Source organism: Apteryx rowi, unplaced genomic scaffold, assembly GCF_003343035.1.
Source record: "Apteryx rowi isolate R43461 unplaced genomic scaffold, aptRow1 scaffold_145, whole genome shotgun sequence".
NCBI lineage: Eukaryota > Metazoa > Chordata > Aves > Apterygiformes > Apterygidae > Apteryx > Apteryx rowi.
In genome coordinates, this window is record NW_020447697.1 from 1,589,018 (window position 1) to 1,606,129 (window position 17,112).

Consider the following 17,112-nt stretch of genomic DNA (forward strand, 5'->3'; position numbering starts at 1 on the left):
TGATCGCTCTTTTACTTGCTCAGCACCCCTCGCATCGCTCAGATTACCTTTCGGCAAAGATGGGAACAGTAATGCTTTCACTGGATATTCGTTTCACTTCGTGACCTCCCAATCACAGGGAAGCAAGAACTGAGGGCCACAACCCGAAAGTACAAGCTGGGAACGCTGCTCTGCCCTTGCTGCGCAGCGCTGTTAGAAGAGCATTTGCATTTTGGTGCTAAGAAGCGCTGCCCTAACCAGCAAACTGGGTTTGAGAGCGAGCAGAAACGTAAATACAGGGACCGAAGGCCTCGGCAGAGCCAAGGGACTAAGGCGGTGCCAGGGAGAGCCGAAGCCGAAAGCTACCCGAGGTCCTTCCTGCTGGCTGGCAGCCAGGGCCGAAGGTCTGCGGCAGGGGCGGCGCGCAGACGAGCAGAGAGGTGAAACGCTGCGCCGAGGCTGGCTCCGTGCGCGAGCGGCCAGGCAGGCGGAGGGGGCCGATAACGATTTCCAGAAACACCACAGACGCCCTTGTTTCCTGACCTGCTGTCCGTCAACCGCGCCGTGCAAACACACAGGTATTAACCCTGCGTTCCCCCTCCCCAAGGTGTTTGTTCCGTGCATCTCATACGGTGCAAAACTGAGACGATGTCCGGTCAGCCAAAAATTCCTACGGAAGAGCAATACTGTCAACTCTTTGTCATACCAAAGCGAACCTGGGATCTCACCCAGTTTTGCACAGGCACAGATTCGCTTCCGTGGGTATCTGTAGCTTTAAAATCAGATTTTATGCTGAGTTCCCTCTTGGAAAGGTTTTTATGCCAGCAGCCAAAAAATTTGAGCGGATTCATTCAATTCTGTTTTGAAATTTTGGGCTGTTTTGCTTTTTCCCTCCAGTTATCCTCCTACCTGCTGTTCATTTTGGTTTGTTTTTTTTTTTAAATACCCTTTAGATTTTAATAACCCTTAGATAGATGACCTGCTCCCTGGATTTTATGGACAAACCAGAAAAAGCACCGCAAAGCCCAGTTACAAAGTAGTGACGTGTATCTCAGCTTCCTCTTGGCTACAGGTAAGTAGTTCAAAAGCAGAAACAGAAATCAGGATAGACCACAGCAAGTCCCTCTCCTCCTCTCCCTGCTATGCAAAATACCGGCTCCAAAAATAGCCCCTGCATAGGAGCTGACATTGCCGCTTTCAGATACCAGCAAAAAGGCAAGGTGGAAACTGGCCACGCTGCAACAAGTCAATGCTTTAGCCAGAGATGCTTGCCAGCTCTATCAGCTTCACCTCCTTTGCCCCTGGTGAAGTCCAATATTCATGTGGATTAAGAAATGCTTCAGTGGAGCTCTGAAGCTGATTTAAAAAGCTCCAAAATCCTATGTAGCCTGCCAGGCGTGACTGCTCTTCTGCCAGGATTGTCTGCTTCTGATGGCCCAAACCAGCTGGTGAGGTAGGCTAGATGTCCTGATGGAACTTGTATGAAATTCACTCTGATTTTTGGTTGAGACAGCTAGACAAATACTGGGGAAATAACTTTATAAAGGAACCAGAGTTTGCTACAAGTAACCTTAGCTGGCATTTGAACCTCTGAGAGGGAAATGTAGAGTTTTGACTCCCACAACAGAACATTAACAAAGATTTATGAGTTGTGTTCGTTTTTCTCAGCAGAGACTTCGAGAACATCCGACTCCCAACAGAAAAGGCCAGTACACGTGCCAGGTGGCAGAGGTCACAGCACACAGGCAGGAGAGCTTAAGGGATGCTGCCAGAACTGCAAGGGAGTAACATATTACAGTGAGGTGAGGACTCTTGCATTTCGTTTCTGCTAACCTTGTGGAAGCACAGTGACGACTGGTATGATCTGTCACAACTCATGTCACAACATTTTAATTCAGAGCTGATTTGCACACCTTTTATAATTGTTCCACATCTATAAATGATTGAAGAGGAAGTATAGGTATGGGTGTCTGGCTACAGCTAGAAGTTTCTTTCTGATTCACAAAAAAATAAAACCGTTTCTCCTCTAATGCTGGAAATAGGTCCATTTTTGGACTGCAGAGCATTATAAATCACATCAGGATCTCAGCAGAAACTCAGGATAAGTAAAACTATGAGCATGGAGGGATGGATCTGTCCAATTAAAAGATAAGTAAAATTTAACTCCTGACACTTTTTTTTTTTTTTTTGCTTAGCTGATTTTAATCATATTTCTGACATAGTAAGTCTATTTTTCTCCTACTGCTTTGTTCAGCCACTTCCTCTGTTAGTTCACATAGGCCAGAAGAGAAGATGCCTCACTTTCATTTCCTGTACAACTGTAGATCAACACATATCTAGTCACAGCATCGGCATGGGAGAGCTGCAGGATGTTCTTTACAAAGCTCTCAAGAAGCACATCCATGTATCCTTCAAGGTACTCTTCAGTGCCTAAAAGGACAACCATGAAAACATGTTTTCACACACATTACCAACCATAATTTGGTAGATATCTCACTGTAATTTTTTTTTAATATTGTGACATATCGTCTTGCCTTCCTTTTTCAAGCAAAAAACCTGATAATTATAGGAGCAAGGTGAAATATTCTGTAAGAACTACAGCAAACCGGATATTATGAGCTCTTGAAAAATACTTCATTGCTTCAGAAACATTCAGTGCTAAAAAGGAAATAAAAAAACGATATGAAAAAGACCTGAGTTACCTAAATTTGCATACTTAAGCAGCGAATCATTTTCTAGCCCCTTGCTAAAATACTTCACCTTCAAAAGTCCTCTCTTACAGGACTTGTAAATCCTGATGACTAAAACAGTGTCTAGCGGGAAAACTTAACTCACAAATAGCTCTGAGGCAGATGGGCAAATCACTAGAAACAACAAAAAGCACTCCCGGAATGTGACGTGTCTTCATGAAATTTAGACACACAGAAATTACCATACTGGGTCAGACAAGCTGATGAAGTCCACTAACAGGTGGATGCTCTCAGGAAAGAGCTCACAAGTATAATGAAGCATTTCACAGTTTGGGAAAATTGAATAGTGTTGGCCTGCACAGGGCTGTCCACACCATGCAAGTCCCATGCAGACTTGGTCTCTCCATGTCATTGGAAGAGGCCTCCATTTTTAGAGGGCCTTTTGGGAGACATTAGGGTAGGAGGCTGTGAATCAGAAGAGCAACTGCAGAGATTGAAGCATAGAAGAGAACTAAGCAAAAAAGGGCCTCGGCTGGTGACACCCTTGACCTTCCTCCTCGAATACCCTCAAAACCTAAAAAGCAGGGGAGATCCAGTTTTGGCTAGTGATGGATTTGTAGCTTCACCTCCTCGTCAAGAGGAGCCGTTGGATCTACCTCTAAGCCCTCTCCAGTTCTGAACTCCTTGCAGAAGGAACTATATGCACAGAATCTTGCTCAAAGAGGTCTCATTCTTGCCTGACCCCTAGACATTAGTAAAATCCTAATAGTAATAACTGATCTGTTCTTGTCCCAAAATTTTCCCGTCTAGACCAGACAATAACAGCACTCAATATTAAATCTAAAACAGTGGCTTGGAAACAAGCAGTGCAAAAGTCTACAACCATTTGCAGACCTGAACTCCATCATCCCTATCCAAGATAAAATGGTACCCATTGCTTTTCAGAAGTAGTGTGAATCTCCCTGAACACTGGGTGAGGTCTTAAAGTTTCCTGCTCAGGCCTAGACGTGAGGTGAAATCCCACCTTTCTGAAAGCCTGGCAAGTTGGCAGGTTAGCTGTATTAAGCAAACAGATTTATTTCATGACTGCATGACCTAGCTCTTCTCCTTTACCACGTGGCAGTTTCCATCCCTAAGAGATTCTGCTCTTTTTAACAGTGCCCAAAGGGTGCTGACAAATCACGAGACTATGTCTGCATGTCTCAGTATTTCCATCTTGTTCAATCCTTTTGCTTGTTCAGACTTTAATAAAACTGAAAATCAGGTGTCACTCGCAGCAGACGGTCTTCATTCTACCTTAGTGGGCCATGTGACCACTTCACCAGTAATTACCAGTTAGAATAAGCTATCTAACAACATTAGGTGGCACAAAGGGAAAACAAAGCGCCAGGCTAGAAATGAAACAGAAATTGAACCTTGAAAATATCTCCCCATAAAAAACAGGCAGATATTTATGCAAAGTACAGAATGATTTTCCATCTTATAAGAATTTAAGATTTTTTCAACATTTTCATTTTCTCAAAAAAGATTTAAAAGAAAAGTGAAATCACAGATTTTCACCAAAGAATTTTACAAAATCAAGCTGACAGCAATAGACACAACCGCACTGTTGGGGGATTCTGCCAAGGTTAGTTTCACCACTGCCTGGTGATCCTGACTGTACACCATCCAAAGCGGGAGAAGTACGGATCTACAGGCCTCTTACTGCTTGACAGACTTGTGTCTGACTGAAGCACCTTAAATTCTGATCTCTTTATTCATTTGCATTTCTTAAAATAAGTGCTATTTTAAAAACTGAAAGTTGTTCTGGCCCCAAACCGAAACAGTTATTTTTGTCAAAACTGGAATACTTCAGTATCAGCAATGTCAAAACTTTTTTAAAAAGTGGAGATTTTATCAAAGTTGATCCTTTTCTGTAAACAGTCCCAAGTTAAACAAACCAAAATTTTCTTGACCTGTCCCAACATCCACCAGAAAAAAGAAGGGTGGGGAGGAACCTGGACCAAACACACCCAACCAATTTTTCACTGCACCTCTGACAAAGGGTGGATCAGACTCTCAGGCCTAGGAAAGACTCGTTCAGCTTAAACTCCTTCCAGAGGTAAGAGCTGAACACAGACCTTAAAAATTGAAAGCACTCTCTTCTCAATCACTGGATGTAACCAGACAGGAAAAAAAAAACAACTTTTTACTGGATTCTGTGTTTTTAATTCATGCTAGTTCAGGTTACCCGTGTTGGGTTTCTTCTTGAAGTCATATTCTCTGACACACAAGTCAGTGGTGTGCAAAGAGATGTGATTTTGCAAGCCAGCCTATTGGCTCTGTCAATATCCATGTGAAATGAGGTATAGAACTGGGATATTATATAATAATCTTAATAATTTCAGCAAAATCTTTTTTTTTTCTAAAGTAGAAAATGGAAATTGAAAATGGAAAATGAAAAAAAAAATAGAATCAGTCTGAACCACGCTTTTTACTGCCATGTAATACTCAAGACATGGATTGCAATTACTTACATTATGACAAAGCACATTTTTTCATCATATGCAAAAAGCTCTTGTTCTTAAATGAAGAGTATGTTAATGAATTAAATTCCCTGAGGGCACCAGCTTTGGAGGACTGAGGAAAAGACATGTAATAAAAGCAGCGACAGCTTAATCTGTAGCACTAGAAACAGCTGACACACCATCCTTGTCAGTCACCCTCAGGATCTCTTCCAGAATATTTTGCATTACACCATGTTATACCACTGCATGTCGCACCTATGTTGTATCTGAATATTTTAAAAACAAAATGACTTATATGTAGAGGCATTGCTGAGAAACAGGTTTAAAATGTCAACCTTGAAGGGTAGGGTGACTGTAATTAGTGATGCGATCTTGGCGTCTGATAGTCTGTACAGGATCACCGCTATTTTTTTATGGCTTTCTGCACTTCACAGCAGTGTGACCAGGGTCCCCGGTGCAGCCAGGACATTTCTGGAACCAAGAGTCAGTTCTGGCCCCGCAAGGAAACGTTTCAAGAGAAGCCTCGTCTCGCTCCCAGCTGGGACGCAGGACTGCCGCTTCCTCTCAGGTCCTGGCAACGCGCTCAGCGCCAGCAGGCACGACTCAGAGGCTCTGCTCCGCTGCCTGGCCTAGGGTGATTTGTGCCTTTTCTATTATATGTGTGCATTTGTATTATTTGCATTACACGTACGCACTGCTGGATGCCCTGGACTCTTTGCCCGGCCCTGGTCACATAACACATTGCAAGGGGCACATCGTTTTTCCTGGCGTCTGATGGAGGCAGCAAACCACCTGCATCTTATTTTAACCTTTCTGTATAGATATCTGGTCAGCCTGTCATAGTGTCTCTGTGATACTTTTTTAATAAGGACCTTCATATTCTTCTCTGCTACATTTCCATTTTACATTCTCTTTGTAAATTATGTTTTTCTTTTTCTTCTATTTTTTCCATTCCATCTGATATGTCTCCTCCTTTACTTCATTTTATTTTAATTTTTATTTCCTTCAGTCTGAAAATGTTATTTATAGTTGAGATTGAAGAACTTTCCAGTAATCTGCCAAGATGTAGGCAGGCAAACAAGGGTTCAGACAGGGTCCAAATGAGTGATACTCAGCATTACAAAATGCCAATACTGGTTTGACTGTCAGCTCTCTGGAGAAAGGACCAGCATTTTGTTCCGAGTTTTTATTGTACCTAATACAAGCATTTCCTTTATGAAGCACAGACTGATCAAACATTAAAGCTTAAAATATTACATGAAAACATACTGAATTCAGATTTTTGACAAAGAGAGGTTTCTGTCAGAGTCTCAGTCTAGTCCTAGTCCTAAACCACAATACAATGTCACTACAAAACTCCCAAAATAGTAACCCTATGTGATAGAAACAAGAACAAAATTAGTGTCTGCACAGATGAAAATCCATTCTAACTTAATTCAGACAAGTTAATTTTAAGTAATATTTAAATTTAAAAGGAAGATTTATAAAATCCATTAGTAAATATCATTTAACAATCAACACGATTAAATTCCAAGTAAAACTGCAGAATATAACATTTTCCTGTCTATATTCTAAAAGCAAAGATTGGGGGGGGGGGGGGGAAAGATGCACCTGTGATAAAGGCATTTCCTGAACCTGAAGTTGCAACTCTAGTTCCCAGCTCTGTGACTGATTTCCTGTATGGTCTATACAGGCTTCTTCTGTAAAATGGGTTTAGGTTTCCTGGCTCTGTAAGCGGGTTTTTCTACCAACCCAGAAAGATAGGACTGTTGACACAGCGGTACACTTTCCACCCCCATTACCAAAAATCTAGTCTAAACAAAAGTTAGTTAAAATCCAGGTTTTGCAAGAGACAAAGGTGATACAGCAGGCAGGAAAATAATATTTTCCCCTTTTAAAGAGGTATTGACAATGTTTTGTCAATTAACATTAATTAACATTAAGGCAGGGATTTCTTCTTTTTTTTTTTTTCCCCCCAAACAGGTCTTGATTTCTTGTCTGAATTATCCTGTAACTCTCAGAGGAATATAACTTTTTCCTTCAGCCAAAGGTTGGGTTAGCATTAGTATATATTACTTAGCAGAGCCAGTTAAAAATATGGCCACCGAAGCATTCTTATAGTTGGCAAATATTTATAAATTGATCGTTTGCAATGAGAAAAAAAAATATATTCTGGCCCAAGCTCAAACTATTTCAGTTTGTAAATGCTATCAGAGTGCCCCACAGAAGTTCACATTTCCAGTTAATGTCTCCTCTTTATGCTAGACTGCCTACTACTACTATATTTCTTGCGAGTTTCCCTGCTCTCTCCCCTCCACATCAGCTTCAAAAGACAGTTGCAAGAACAGAGGACCTCAAAGTGTCAGGAGGAGAGAGGCGCAGGCCTCCACTCTCCCCTGGAACTTTGGAAAAAATGGTGCATTTCCACAGAAAAAGTTCACCCCTCCAGAAACCAGTGTCTTGCAACAGAGAAATGTTCTGTCAGAAAATAGCTAATAAATTAATCTGTAGCTGACGAATAACAAGTCACTGTGGTCTCTGGGTCTTTCCTTGTAGACAGATTTGCATACCATACTAACAAAACATGGACATTTGTAGAAATATGTCCTTCACTTCTGTACCTGGGAAAGTGTTCAAGCAGATTCAGAGGGAACTGGGAACTGACCCTGTTCATTTTAAGCATCTTTCACCTTCTCTGTGCTGCTTGTTCAGAGGGGAAGAAAAAAATTATGGCAGGGAGGAAAGCTGTCTAATTTTTCCTGAGAAAAATAAGCTGCATCTCAGGGATGGCATCTGCTTACTTGTTAAAGCAAGCTGAGTAATGTAGAGACCGCTGTGACTCAAAGCCTCTTCCTCCTTTCCTGCTCACCATCATTTTGCTAAGTGCCTTTGAAAATAAACAAAGTGCATTTCAGTTCCTCAAGTAATCTTCTTTTACGTTTTTGAAACCAAGTGACTCATCTCCAAACAAGCTGAGAAAAGAAACAAATAAAATCTTCCATCAGAACAGACAGACATAAATTAGGCCAAGTTGTTCTAGCAACCGAGTTCTAATACTTCCTAGCAGGGGCAGCACGCGTGCCTGAAGATCACTAGTGCTGTTCCAGTGCTGAGAGTCCTTCCCGTGCCGCTCAGCGTCACCAGAACGGGAGCAGGACCATGCAACGCCAATGCGCATGGCCAGCACCGCTCTGCTGACCCACCGCGCGCAGGCTTTGCAGAGCGGTCCTGCGCCCGAGACACGACTTCTCTGACAAACAGAAGCAGCGTATTGCCGCTCTGAGCGTCAGGTCTTTCCAACATACGAGCTTGTCTCTCACAGACTGATTGCTAGCCTGATGCCCTGACTCAGGACTACATTACATGGAGCCAAAGGAACGAGGAGAGCATGAGTCAGAACCTGCCGCCTGCTTCCTACGTCCCACATTTACTCTCTGACCTCGGGGAAAATCACAAAAGATGTCCTGCTTAAGCTTTCTCACCTGCAGCGAAGACACTGGTTTCTGCTGTCAGAATCTGAGCTACGAGCAGCCTCTCTTCCTCTCGGAGAACAGACGGGAGTCCTTGGGGAAGCGTAACAACATTACATCCAACCCCCCTAATCCACTGCTGGAGAGGCAGAGCTGGAGCGTGAATTAACATACCTCTTTGGACGGGACACACCACACCTGCAGAGGTTCCTCAGGAGCTCTTTGAATGAGTCTATCACAGTGCTAAATTCCTAAGTAGAAGAACCTACATACACAGGCCAACCATTGTTATTAGTTAATGTTTATCTTGTATTTTAAAGTTCTTTTACACGCTGTTACTGTTGGCAGACTAATGATTCTGCACAAGGAACCAAAACAACCGTGCTGTCCTTTCATCCCTCCAATTCCCTTCAATGTGCCCATAATCACCATGCATCCTGGAACGTAACATACCACACTGGTTCTTCCCTGCTGACAAACATCTGCCTGGAAAGTGCTGATGGAAGGGGGGAATAGCAAAGAAAATATATTGGCAGGGTCTGCCTTTTTTCCTAGCAGTTTCTGTGGAGGGAAACTAGAAAATCCATCTTTTCCATAGTTACCTCATACCCCAGAGGGCAGCTACTTCTCTCTTTCATACAGATCTAATCCTTTGTAGATCTTGGTCTAGGAGCTCTGGGTTTTAGGGGAATACTCCTCTTCCTCTTCATTCAACTCTCTGTTCCTTCTACTCAGCTCTCACCTCCACTTCCCCATGTTTTTCGGGCTTGTCCCTGTAGCCTTCTGCTGAGGTCCCTGCCTCTTCAAATCATCCTGCAGCCTTTGAAACTTCTCCCCTGGCCTCTCCAGCCCCAGAGCTTTCCTGTGCCGAGAATTCCTGTCTCTCCCAGTCAGCTCTCCTTACAGATAACCCAGTTCCCAAAACTATCGCCAGCACTGGTGTCTGCTGAGGGACTCTCTACTGTACATCAAGGCACTTTCCAGGAACTACAGATAAACTATAACTAAACACTGGAGGCACTACTTGTACTGCTGGTTCTTCTCATCCAGACACTGTCGGAACAGCTATGATTTTTATAGTCAGCCTTGGATTCAGAATACAATATAATCCTAGCAAACTACAACCCTGAAATCTGAGAAACCTTTGGGATAATTCATTCATGATGAGTAGCTGCGGCCCTACTGCAACATTATCTGACAAATCAAACTTGCTACTTTCTCAGTGTCGTTATTTCCATAGGTCTGGGCTGGCTTTTCCATTCACATTCGGGTCCTGTGTTACCTTGCACACTTTCAGGCTCTGCTCTATCCATTTCTCCTATTCCTCATACATCTTCTTTGGTCTTATTTACTGAGACAATCTTCTAGCTGTTTAGAAAGGAGGCTAAGAACTATTGTGACACTAAGGGACTGATATTACATTAAAATAACTGGATGAGCCATTACAGACTTAGGAAGGATTTGTATGCATATAACAAAAACAGAATTCAGTTCTTAAGTGATCTTGCTGAAAAGGCAACATAATAATGTTCCAGTGAGCTGGTCTAATCTGAATAACTTCCTATACTGTGAGACAGACTAGTTTTATGGGAGGACATAAACCCTCCTTGAGGAAGTGATGAAACCTGCTGCATAATATTGAGCAAGCATTCTCTCCCCGCAATTTTGGGAAAAAGACTTTTTATTGGCACATTTCAAAATACAGAAGTACCACAAAAAGCTATTCTGTCTCACTAGCTAGTCTTCAGCACCACCAAATTTTCCACTTGACACGTAGCTTGTAAACCATGTAATGAACCAGAGTAACGGTTTGAGTACCTAAATGAGTAGCACACAGTACGCCTCATAGCATAGCTGTTAATCTATCTCATGTGCTCTTCTCTGCTTTCCTAATCAAAACGTGATTTTTTCAGTATACGGAAGATGAGACATAAGGCTGATTTTCAAGAAGTCTTGAATAACAGTACTCTTGCTGAGGGCTGAAAGTGTACTGAAAACGTTAGATTGCTAACCTCTATATAACCTTAGCTTACACAATTTCCTATTAGGTTTTCAAATACTTGCAAAAGTATAAGATAACAATCCTGAACAATAATCTCGGTGACTCACAGTCAGTAAATTTCTCGTACCTCTCATTTAACTCACCAATGAAATCAGAAAGGTATTTCAAAACAAATCTAACAGAATGCAGCTTCAGGTGCATAAGCAGAAATCCAGAAATAGGTGAAGCATCTGTACAGTTCGTTTTTAAACGAATGTATACCAAATACATAACAGTATATTTAAGGAAAACAACTAGACTTTAGGATATAAACTGGTTGGAGGAAAGCAGAATGTAAAAAAATCCTCAGTTTTATAAATGCAGTATAAAGATTTGTATGTTTCCATATAATACATATAAATGTGTGTGCATATACAAATATATGTGTGAGTGCGCATGTACAAATGCATGCACAGAGATTTTATATACATACACATATCAAAGATAAACCATTTGTGTACAGCCTCATACACAAGTTGGTGTCCTCCCAGTGAGGGCTGCAGGAGCTATGCCACTCCATACTAGAGAAAAATCTAGACCTGTGTTCTTCCTGGAAAGGACGAAATCTCAGTAGTCTACATCATAATTCATCAGTTCTCTTCACTGGAATTATGAAGTAAAACATACATGCAGTTAAGGACAGCAAAATAAACCATAAATTGAGTATGTGATTGTGTAGATCCAAGCGATTGACCTAGCAACATTTATTCCCCTTTAGCTGGGCTGCAATAACTTTTGTGTATGTTCATGATAAATTGTAGAGTAAAAGACTTAGCTTGTTGCCATTAGTTTCAACCACGAAAGAGTAATTTCAGCTGAGAAGCAGCAGCTTCCTGACAGACACTAATTTGATTGCTCGCAGTCATCTGATTCTATCCCAACATTGTAAAAAATCTCTGGACACATCAGGATTTCATGATAGTTGCTATACTATGCACCATTGGTGCAAGTGTTTGAGAGAGGTTTGTGGTATCAGGGATAAAATGTAGGTCCATATGGTTCACAGCAAAACTATCATGTTAATGGAGATTTCTGCTACCTATTATTAGTGTAGATTTGTGGCACAGAGCTTACAGTTCTAACATCTCTCAGGAGCAGGTAAAGGGCATTCAGATGTAGTAAACACAAGCAAATTGCCTATGCATAACGAAAGATCCTCACAGCTTCAGTATTGCTGTGTTGCATTCCATTTGTATTTGTTTCAATAAAAGATAATTTTCATCTCTCTTATTTATTCTTCAATATAATTTTAAAAACTTTAAAAGAAAGTTGATTTTATACAATTTTTTTCCTTTCCCCCCACTGTGAAAGGAAATCTGAGTATAAATTCCATATTAATCGCATTAATCTTTCACTTTCTTTTTCTGTGCCATTTATATCTTGCTATTTTAATTTTGGCAGACAGCATTCTTGATTGTATTGTTAAGCTGGAGGACTTGCTCTAAAGCAGGTTTATCAAAAAACAGAAAAAATGCAAAAATATCCATTCTTTCTTTGTTTACTGGCACTGATTTTCTTTTATTATCCTGTATTTTGTCTCCTAGACAAAAGAAAAGCTTTGCTTTACAAGTAATAAAGTTTATATTTGGTAGCCTCAAATAGGCTCTTGTTTACAAAGAAATCTGGAAATGGCAAATTTGGCCACACTGCCTTGACACAGAATTGTTACCTGTGAGTGGATGTCAGGAGATAATTCTCACATAGCATAAGGGACCACCAGGCCTGCTCTAAGGGGTCTATTGCACTTGCTGGCAGGGAAGTCATCGATTTGACTGAACACCTCTCACAGCACAGTTCTGTAAATGCAGTTTGCTAGCTGTTATATTTCATCCTGGATGAGAACAAATAGACAAATTATTTAAATCATGTTAAATACAAAATCTACTGCTGTTCTAGATGTCATCACTACCACAAAATCTGTGCAGAGTTATTTTACTGGCCTTTTTCTGTGTGTTACACATCTTGCTGCAGTGGCTCGTGCATCCACGAGAGGGCCTGAAATGTTAATACAATTTTTAACTCCACTATGATTTGTTTCCTATTTCACTAGAAATAAATTTCAAAGCAGAAGAAATAGCTGTGGCTATTATGGCAGTCCTATGAAACAAGAGTGCTTCTTATTAGAACATTCCTCTACTTCTGGAGGCATCTGAAGTTATATCAAACACTCCTAGTATGGAGCAGTTAGAAGCAAAATTTTCAGTGATTTGATTGCCACTGCTTTCGGAGTGCAGAACACATCCCGTCCTTCCCCTTAGATGCTTCAATGAAGGATAACAATGCATTTGCCGGACATGCCATACCAGATCTGGAATATGGGCTTATTAAGTTGTTATAAACATACACAAAAGTCCATTGCAATGCTTTGGACAGCCATTTGAAAAGAAAAACTTCACAAAGACATTTCAAGCAAAAATCTCGGCTTCTTTCCATTTCTTTTACTTTGAGCCTAGATTCTAGTCATGTGCCAGATTCTATATTCATACTGGTATTAATGACAGCAGGATCTAAAGTCCACTCTTTAATATTAAAGTGACAGACCCTTAAAATATAGTTTCTTCCTTCCACTCTCCAAAGGAAGATCAGGCCTCAAGCTGTGAGGCAGATTCATAAAATGGTGACCTACGATCTATATTGTTCCAGACAAAGAACACACAGGTGAAGACAACGAGTCCAATGAAATTGCTACAAGTCAATTAAAAGGCAATCAAACACATAATGAGAGAGAAAGGGATCCTGCCTCTCCAGCATAATAAAGCTGCATCCAGTTGATTGGGGATGGCTTTTTCTTTTTTGCTATTTTTTCCTCCTATTTTCTTTATGGACTATCCATACATTTCCTAGGCTCCCCTGAGCTCACACACTCCCTGAAGTCCCACAATCCATCAGGCCCAGGAAAGAATTAATAAAACATTTAAAAGAAGTGAAATTAATATGTGCCAAGTTTCTGAAAACCATAGTTATTTGCCAATGGGATTGTGCCATTCCCACAGTTGCATAAATAAACTGCTAGTGCAATGACTGGTTGGATGCTTGGCAGATCATTTGCAGATATGCACTTCCCTTCTCCACAAACAAGCATGCGAGCTATTTATACTAATTAGCACATGTTTATACACTGCTTTTCAGCCTCTTAGAAAAATCACTGAAGTCCTTTAACTTTATAAACATCTTCCACCACAAAGCCTTTGTGCATTGCATGCTAAGTTACAGCAATTTCTAGTCTGTAATTACTATGAATTCAGGTCACTACATGACAAACAGGGACAGGAAATACCAGCTGCAGATCTCGGAGAGGAGTCACATCCTTATAAAAAATGCAGTTGTTCCTATCTCAACAAGGCTTTAAGTTCACTGTTAACCTAACTCTCAGACATACAGAAAATAACGGGAAACTTCCTTGGGAGCAGCGTTCATGCAAAGCTGCCCACTTCTGAAGCTTCCATCTTTTTAAAGCTAAGATACCTGCAGGGTTGCTGCCTAACACTCACATTATCCAGGCAGAGGAGCAAGAAATGAGTCATTTTCTGCAAGGCATGAACCTGTAGCTTCAGGGACTTTTGGAGCCAGCTTCTTTTCTCTTTGATACCAGGTTTACACTGATGATGCTCTGGGGACTTCTGCGGAGCTGATTCACCTTAACACAAGAAAATGAAGAATTAGCCCTTTCTCTTTTCTACCCAAAGCTTAGCCACATGATTTAAATCCTCCCACTCGGTAGTTTCTCTTGAACACCTCTCCCCACATTAAGGTGTTTGGTACTTTTCTGATGTGCCAACCACCGAGCCCGATACCGAAACTTGGATTCATCAGAGCACACGCAGCACCCCACGTACCAAAGCATGCATCATTTCGACAGGAGCTAAGCTGCTCCTTCCGCCTGTCACGTGTGTTGACACCCAAGGAAGCAAGAATTTCACACACTGCTCGAAGGGCAGCGTTTCGTTGTCGTTCCTTACAAAGCTTTCCATCCAGCTCTAACCCCAAAGCCATCAAAGCCCGCTAGGCACAGCGCTGGCCAGGGGGTGGCAGCCGGCGCTCACAGACAGGCCACGGACTGCATTCGTTTTGCTGAGGACATGCACTACACCTACTGCTTTCCTTCAAGAAATCGAGTATACACGTTTTATAAACCGTGTCATATCTGGCACGTAAAAAGTTCTTGAAATGCGCAGTCACCAAAAAGTGAGAGTGCACTTGGGCACGTTCCCATTTTCTATTGCAGAAGGACAGAACTCACAAGCAATCTCCTTTATTATAATGTTCAGGGGGAAAAAAGGCTAAAATACCTTTCAAAAGCAATGGAAGTCTCAATACTGTTTTGAAGTAGGGTGGTGAGTTTCATTTTGACATGCTTTTAATTTGAATAAACTCTGACTTAAATTCCTAGGTGATGGTTATATAAGGGGAATTTTCAAGCAAGGACTGGCGAATTCAAGTGCTCTGTGTGAGCTGGACTCTCTCAGATTTACACCAGTGAAAACTTAAATAGCTGAAAGAACATCATCTAGTGACCAGTGTGTTAAAGGGAGCTCAGCCAAAGGTGATGAGCAAAATTCATAGTACCACAGGTGCAAGAACAATGTGCCAAAGCTAAGTGTATTCTCTCCTCACTACAGGCATTAAAAAAAAAATAAAAAATAAAAAAATCAAGCGCTGATCTCAGAACGGATCATCTCCAGCATGGGAGAGAAGCTGCAGTTTCCCAAACCAGGAGGAACGCTCTGGTTCAGCAGTTACTTGTTAGCATCTTGTCTCCTTCACTATAATAAAGGTTCATCATAGATGTAAGCAAAAACTTAACGTTTCATGCAATATCCATATTTACTACATACCAGCATCCTAGTAAACGTGCACGGGAGGAAGAATGGCAAAGCAGAATTTATTCATCCTCTGCCGCACACTGTCCTACCACTGCTGGAATCCAAAAAGCATACACGATACCAGCTGCGGAGCAGGAGCCACAGTGGCCATCAGGAATTTGTGCTTTCCCAGCCTCTGCAGACTTCAGAGCTCTGCTTTAGGAAGAACCAGAGTTCTCAAGATCCCCGTGCTTAGTGGGTGTCTCCCCTCCCCTAGCACATCCGCAGGCCGCAGCAAAGCGAACTGCTGGAGGTGCAGAGCCCAGCAAACTCCCCACGGGTCTCGCTCTGCCTCCTCTGACATGTGCCTGACACGCGAACGTCACGGCAGCTAGAGCGAGTGCCTGGGGAGCGGGCAGCAGCGAGAGCCACCGCCGCAGAGGCACCACGCGCTGGGCGCCGAAGCAGGGCATCAGGCAGAGCAGCTCATGCCACGGCCCGGTCTGACACAGGCCTCTTCTCCTCCTGGAGCCTCGACGTCCCAAAGATGTCTCCTGAAGAGCACAGCGCCAGCTCCTCACGCAAACTCCTTGTGGCGGCTCAGCGCCGCTCTGCTCAGCGTCTCTCAGCAGGGAGCCAGGTTGCTCCACCTTAACCAGCTGCAGGTTTTTGTGCAAAAACACACGTTTTTTAAATATGTTTGACACCTCCACTGTCTAAAGGGTACCTGAAACAGCCCTTAGTCTCATATATTTTTTTCTCCCTCGCAAAATGAACATAGAGTTTTAACTTCACAGGAACACAATGGCAGAGAGTGCTTAATTTATTAAAATAGCCACTTTTTTCCCAAAGTATATTGGTATGTAAAATATGCATACAAAATACAACATCTAAACAAATTATTTACATCCGGGGCAGCTGAAATATCAAGCAATAACTTTAGCAACAGTTTTAAAAATAAACTTGCTTCAGTGTACACTAGACTAGGTATTTCACAATATGAAAGTTGGATTTTATCACTTTACTACCATACTAAGTTCTAAAATATTACAGTACTTCCAGATAAAATATTAATGCTGCTATAAAAATCAGACAACTCAGAAACCAGCTTTTAAACTGACAAAATACTACATATTTCTCTTTGGGGACTCAAAACCACAGCAGATTTAGACACAAATGTAATAGCTACATTCAAAATACATTCAGTCTATTTATGCATAAAATACATTCAGAGCCTTTGGTTACAATTTATTGCACATTTCTTATATTCTGTAGAAATATATTGTACCTTTTAATGCTTTTTCCCCCCATACATTCATAAATCGTGCTGCCTGATAAAAGAGAACATGGATGCCTTTCCCTAAAAGCTTCATAAAGAGCATCACAACACATGATGATGATCCTTACCATGTCATTTCAAATCACAGACATGTAGCTTGCAATATCAAGTTAATATTGTTCCATTTTACACAAGGCAACTAATTCCTAGGGCTTCGTTGTATAGCACCTACAGTAGGTGGCATGGTGCTCTATAAGCAGGCCAAAGACAACTTTATGAAATTTGTACCAAACCAGAACAGGAATTTTTGAGCCGCAGTCTTTATAAACATGCACCACTACACA

The 17,112-nt window shown here is 41.6% G+C and overlaps 1 long non-coding RNA gene across 1 annotated transcript; it reads left to right on the forward strand.

Annotated features, from left to right (window-relative positions):
- The first annotated feature begins 163 nt into the window (after positions 1 to 163).
- LOC112962276 lies at positions 164 to 6,143 on the forward strand. Its single transcript, XR_003252241.1, has 4 exons — positions 164 to 557; positions 933 to 1,051; positions 1,648 to 1,781; positions 5,611 to 6,143. It is a non-coding gene; the product is annotated as an uncharacterized LOC112962276 (long non-coding RNA).
- Positions 6,144 to 17,112: the final 10,969 nt, after the last annotated feature.